The sequence below is a fragment of the Salvelinus namaycush genome, unplaced genomic scaffold (genome assembly GCF_016432855.1).
Source record: "Salvelinus namaycush isolate Seneca unplaced genomic scaffold, SaNama_1.0 Scaffold606, whole genome shotgun sequence".
NCBI lineage: Eukaryota > Metazoa > Chordata > Actinopteri > Salmoniformes > Salmonidae > Salvelinus > Salvelinus namaycush.
This window is the reverse complement of record NW_024061316.1, coordinates 26,473-33,361: the sequence shown is the minus strand read 5'-3', so window position 1 is coordinate 33,361 and position 6,889 is coordinate 26,473. Positions and strand designations below refer to the sequence as shown.

The window sequence follows — 6,889 nt, the reverse complement described above, 5'->3', positions numbered from 1 at the left end:
TGTACAGTAGTTCTCCTACTTGGAGGCCCGGGAAATAGTTGAAAGAGCGATTGGTGCTGAGGAAGCTATGGCAGTGGATGGCCAGCAACCTGTTGAGATTCATAATGTCGTTTACCGGTTGAAGGATACCGATTGTAGATGAATTGTACGTGCGGCTGAAAGGTTTTTGGGAGTTCAGGAATTAACATTGGAAGCATTGCAGGCAGTGGTGGAAAAAATACCCAATTGTATTATTTGAGTAAAAGTAAAGATACTTGAGTCCTTTCCTATCAAGGTAAAAGTAAAAGCCACCCAGTAAAATACTACTTGAGTAAAAGTCTAAAAATATTTAGTCAAACATATACATAATTATCAAAAGTAAATGTAATTGCTAAAATATACTTAAGTATCAAAAGTAAAAGTACATATCATTTCAAATTCATTATATTAAGTAAACCAGACAGCACGATTTTATTGTAGTTTAAATGTAAGGGGCACACTCCAACACTCAGGGTGCGTTTCTAAATTCGCTCTTGCTATATACTCCGATTTCGGAGCACTGGTCTGAGGCTGCCAGAGGGAAGAATAATTGATGACAAACGAACGCTCAACACCCCTTGACTACTGCCGGTGTCAGTAAACTTCGGCAAAAAAAGCGTAATGAAATTGTTGCCTGTAGCACAGTTAAAGTCACCAATGCTTTGGATAACATGAACACAGCCTAACCAGCTCTGCTAAGGCAAGTAAAATGGTCAGAGTTCTCTCATTTGTAGTGGAAGTAGCTAGCAAGCTAGCCAATGTTAACCAGTTAGCTTGGATGCTTGACTGCCGTTGTGAGGTCAGAACGCTTGAATCAACCCTACTCCTCCGCCAGAGCGTCCAGTGTGGCTCTGAACGCTCCGAGAGCGATACGAACTGACAATCTGACAACGCTCTGAATTTACGAACAGCCAAGCGCACTCTGGCACTCCAGATTAAATTTAAGATCACACCCATCATTTACAAACAAAGCATTTGTGTTTAGTGAGTCCGCCAGATCAGATGCAGTAGGGATGCGCGAATTGAACAATTTTCCTGTCCTGCTAATCATTCAAAATCTAACGAGTGCTTTTGGGTGTCAGGGAAAATGTATGGAGTAGAAAGTACATTATTTTCTTTAGGAATGTAGTGGAGTAGAAGTTGTCAAAAATATCAAAAGGAAAGTACAGATACCCCCAAAAACTACTTACGTAGTACTTAAAATATTTGTACTTAAGTACTTTACATCACTGATTGCAGGGAATACTGACCGAAGATGTTCCTCCCTACGAGGCCCATGAGACTGTGTAGGGATGTGATTTGAAGAGAACTGTAACTGAAGGAGTGGGATGTTTTTATTTTTGTATTTTGTTTTGATGTCGTTGCTTCCGCAATGGACATGTATTTCTTTCTACAGTTTACTAACCGTACAGTAGGTGGCGGTAGACACGTTATATTTGTGTAAATGTCAGTATACCAGAGAAGAAGATGACGCTGTTGAACTGTCGTAGAGGGGAACAAGAAGTTCCGGGTAGAAAACGACAGAACTGTGTTGTTATGTCGATAGTGGTTGTGTCCGTTTCAACTGTATTATTGTAGGTATGTAATAGCACGTTTAAAGTTTCTAATGTCAAAAGAATATATGATATGTAACAAATTCGTCAAGGTATTATCACGTTTGGTAAAGGTTTTAATTGTGTGTGTTATTTTGGGGTCAAGTGTGAGTGAAGAACGTGATTAAAAACGATTTTACAAGTCACTTAGGTAGACTTTGGGTTCGCCTGAGTGTATGTACATAATTTCGTCAACGTAATTTCATAAAGATTCCACTTATTTGAGTTCGTTTTAACACGTTCTTGGTTTTGTGTAACATGTTGTTTATGAGCTGGTAAATAGCCTCGTCCGAACCATCCTGATCTCGCGAGTTTACATACACTGTTTCGTTAGTGTAAGCTCGCGAAATCAGGATGGTTCGGAAGTCAAATGGCGGCTTTAACTGTTTCGGTCGTCTCTAGGTGTTTGCTCGTGGTGAAATGGCGACACGAGTATATGTAGTAGTGAAAAAACATAGGAAGAACAGAGATAATGATACTGGAAGCAGTGGTGCATGTAGTATAGAAACTCTAAAGAGGCCCAAGGTAGGGAGCTAGAGTAATAATGTGTCACAGTGGAAAGTTGGGATGGTGTTTGAGGAGACCACAGGGCCTCATTTACACCCTATCTGATTAACCAAGGCCATAAAAAGAGAGGTGAAGTTAAACTGGGCCGCATCCGTGTAAATGAGAACTTGTTCTGAACTAGCCGACCTGGTTAAATAAAGGTGAAATAAAAAATGGTAGATTGTTAATATCTTGTGCTGGTCAGGTTCAGCAAGGGAAGATTCTTCAATTGGAAAATCATAATAGGACGAAGCTGAGAAGCCATGACCCTGGAGCTAATGCTAAATTGAAATGAGTAATCTGAGGTCCCAATATCTATGTCCATGGATGATATTGTTAAAGAACATGTGAAGGAGACAGTGGTTGAAGCCTAAAGGTTGATCAGTAGGAAAGAGGGTTAAAGAAGTGAAAGCTTATCAGTGCTGTTGAGGTTTGAGAAGGTTTTGTCTGGAAAAGTACAGAATAGGATTCCTTAGCTTCCATGTCAGAGAATTTGACCCAGCCTCATCAATCAACCAATCAAATGTATTTATAAAGCCCTTCTTACATCAGCTGATGTCACAAAGTGCTTTACAGAAACCCAGCCTAAAACCCCAAACAGCAAAGTGTAGAAGCACAGTGGCTAGGGAAACCACTCTAAAAAGGCCAGAACCTAGGAAGAAACCTTGAGAGGAACCAGGCTATGAGGGGTGGCCAGACCTCTTCTGGCTGGAGATTATAACAGAAAATGGCCAAGATGTTCAAATGTTCATAGATGACAAGCAGTGTCAAATAATAATAATCACAGTGGTTGTCGAGGGTGCAACAGGTCAGCACCTCAGGAGTAAATGTCAGTTGGCTTTTCATAGCCGATCATTCAGAGTATCTCTACCGCTCCTGCTGTCTCTAGAGAGTTGAAAACAGCACGTCTGGTGAACAGGTCATGCTTCCATAGCCGCAGGCAGAACAGTTGAAACTGGAGCAGCAACGGAGAATCATCACAGTGTTTTTAAATGCCAAAGAATGGGACATGTAGCTGTTGAGTGAAAATATGTGCCAAGTGGCTGGTCCTGTAGTAAGAGGACCTACTGTCAGACTGATGGAGCTTCCATGGCTGGTCCCGTAGTAAGAGGACCTACTGTCAGACTGATGGAGCTTCCATGGCTGGTCCCGTAGTAAGAGGACCTACTGTCAGACTGATGGAGCTTCCATGGCTGGTCCCGTAGTAAGAGGACCTACTGTCAGACTGATGGAGCTTCCATGGCTGGTCTTGTAGTAAGAGGACCTACTGTCAGACTGATGGAGCTTCCATGGCTGGTTCCGTAGTAAGAGGACCTACTGTCAGACTGATGGAGCTTCCATGGCTGGTCTTGTAGTAAGAGGACCTACTGTCAGACTGATGGAGCTTCCATGGCTGGTCTTGTAGTAAGAGGACCTACTGTCAGACTGATGGAGCTTCCATGGCTGTTCCCGTAGTAAGAGGACCTACTGTCAGAACTGGTCTTTCTACTAGTCCTGACATGGTTTCGAGGGCTGTTCAGAAATCTTGCTCCCATAAATACGCTGTGACAAAGGATACTTTAATATTGAATAAAATATACTTCATAGCTTTCATTGGTAAGGTTATCAACAACTTGGATTGTGTAAAGCAGAAATACCAGGTTGAAAGTTATCTTGTAAACTGCAGCAGAGTTGTTGGGGGTAACAGATGTTACTGTCGGTATGGTTTTTGATAAGCTGGATAACCTGGGGGTGGATTGTCTCAGCATGATATAGACCCCAATGTTTGCAAACACAGAAATGGATCTATTGATAAAGTTTATTGGGGGTGTGGGAGGGTTTTTGGGGAAGGGGAGGGTGTGGTAGAAGTTAATAAGGATTTATTGGTTTATTTTCTTAGGTCAGAATTAGACAGACATGGACCTTAAACGTTTGTTTGCGGACCGCCATGATACCATAGGAGGTCTGCATCAACGGACTTCAGTGCAGGTAGTGCCTCATCAGAGAGAGAACATTTCAGTTGCTCTACAGTTTTGAAGCTGAATGTAATGATTATCAGTCCTTTACATGTGTACTAATATTCAGACACATTCAGTTGTTTCTATATTTATCTATAATTCAGGGTTTTCACACGGGGCTTAAAGTAAATAAATATTAGTGCTTGAAAAAGTACTTAAATCCTTGAATTTGACTTGCCACTGTACGAACCCTGATAATTCTTACTATGGTGTGAACGGGAAATACAATTGGTTTTTGTGATTGGAATAATACAGTGAAGACAAGGTTATTCAGGAAAATAGTACATAGTGCTGCCTGAAACATACTGCAATCTTGTACTAAATGGCTTTTTAGTCATTTATGCATTTATGTGAATTTAGGAAATCTACTATAGATTAAGTGCTCTTATGTTGTGCAATTTAAAATGTGTACGTTGTGTCTAATGTGAATGAATGTTTTATCAAGGATTAGCTACCTGATCTACTGAAATTAGATAATTGAACAAGAAAAGAGAGAAAATATTTTTACAGAATAAAGTGCCAGAACTGTCAAGAAAATAACTTTTGTGTCTGTTTGTCTTTATTACTACAGGCCGACTCAGATTAAGTCTGAGGCCGGTAACATCAACAGTGAGGACAAACCCAGCCTGCCTCTCTCCTTCCACACTGAGTAGAAACCTACAGTCACTGGGTCCTGATTGTGACAGTGGAGCCCAGTTTGCACTGCAGGATCCAGAGATGGCATCAGTGAAGCTGGAGGACTGCAGTCAAACACTGGAGCTGAATGTCAACATTAAAGAGGAAGAAGAGGAGGAGAAGATTAGGACAACTGTTAGTCATGGTAAGAGCAGGTTCTCTCTATAAGTTATCTTCATAAATTAGACCTCCATAAGTTATGACCCAGTCTATTGCTAGGTTGAATTCTGTAATTCTAACATCATACATCCCTGAAAACCTCAAGACTTCACAGCGAAGCAAAACATTTTAAAACTTGTAACGCCTGCCTTTTCCCACACATTGTCTCAAAAACGTTGAAAATGTTTAATACCCTCAATCACCAAGTTAGGCATACCTCATTTCAAAATAGGCCATGACATCATCAATGTCAATATTGAATTATAATTTGTTTGCTGCACAGAATATCAGATCTCAACAACGATTGGAGAAGTGTTGAACATAACCAGTAGACTACCACATCCTGATGATTTACACTGCTCAAAAAAATAAAGGGAACACTTAAACAACACAATGTAACTCCAAGTCAATCACACTTCTGTGAAATTAAACTGTCCACTTAGGAAGCAACACTGATTGACAATAAATTGCACATGCTGTTGTGCAAATGGAATAGACAAAAGGTGGAAATTATAGGCAATTAGCAAGACACCCCCAAAAAAGGAGTGATTCTGCAGGTGGTGACCACAGACCACTTCTCAGTTCTTATGCTTCCTGGCTGATGTTTTGGTCACTTTGAATGCTGGCGGTGCTCTCACTCTAGTGGTAGCATGAGACGGAGTCTACAACCCACACAAGTGGCTCAGGTAGTGCAGTTCATCCAGGATGGCACATCAATGCGAGCTGTGGCAAAAAGGTTTGCTGTGTCTGTCAGCGTAGTGTCCAGAGCATGGAGGCGCTACCAGGAGACAGGCCAGTACATCAGGAGACGTGGAGGAGGCCGTAGGAGGGCAACAACCCAGCAGCAGGACCGCTACCTCCGCCTTTGTGCAAGGAGGTGCACTGCCAGAGCCCTGCAAAATGACCTCCACCTAAATGACTCTGACCATGAGAAACAAGATTCTCTGGTCTGATGAAACCAAAATTTAACTCTTTGGCCTGAATGCCAAGCGTCATGTCTGGAACTAACCGGTCACCATCCCTACGGTGAAGCATGGTGGTGGCAGCAGCATGCTGTGGGGATGTTTTTCAGCGGCAGGGACTAGGTGACTTGTCAGGATCAAGGGACAGATGAACGTAGCAAAGTATAGAAAGATCCTTGATGAAAACCAACTTGAGAGCGCTCGGGACCTCAAACTGGGGTGAAGGTTCACCTTCCAACAGGACAATGACCCTAAGCACACAGCCAATACAACGTAGGAGTGGCTTCGGTACAAGTCTCAATGTCATTGAGTGGGCCATCCAGAGCCCGGACTTGAACCCGATCAAACATCTCTGGAGAGACCTGGAAATAGCTTTGCAGAGACGCTCCTCATCCAACCTGGCAGAGCTTGAGAGGATCTGCAGAGAATGGGAGAAACTCCCCAAATACAGGTGTGCCAAGCTTGTAGCTTCATACCCAACAAGACTCAAGGCTGTAATCACTGCCAGAGGTGCTTCAACTAACTATTGTGTAAAGGGTCTGAATACTTACGTAAATGTAATATTTCAGTTATTTCTAAAAACCTGTTTTTGCCCTGTCATTATGGGGTATTGTGATGTCATTATGGGGTATTGCGATGCCATTATGGGGTATTGCGATGCCATTATGGGGTATTGTGATGCCATTATGGGGTATTGTTTGTAGATTGATGAGAAGAAAAAAAACGATTTAATCAATTTTAGAATAAGGCTGTAATGTAACAAGACGTGGAAAAAATCAAGGGGTCTGAATACTTTTTGAATAAATTGTAGATCTTATTTCATGCTACTGAGACTTGGATGGCACCAGTATTGCCAGCATTTGTTTTATTCACTGGGTTATCTGGAGTGATCAGAGAGTAGACTAAAGAAGTGAAGTAGACAAACTGCCAGTGTTTTTGA

General features: G+C 41.8%; 1 long non-coding RNA gene across 1 annotated transcript; it reads left to right on the top strand.

Moving 5' to 3' along the window:
- Positions 1-1,499: 1,499 nt before the first annotated feature.
- LOC120042042 lies at positions 1,500-4,773 on the top strand. Its single transcript, XR_005476003.1, has 3 exons — positions 1,500-1,596; positions 4,036-4,124; positions 4,725-4,773. It is a non-coding gene; the product is annotated as an uncharacterized LOC120042042 (long non-coding RNA).
- The last annotated feature ends 2,116 nt before the right edge of the window (positions 4,774-6,889 follow it).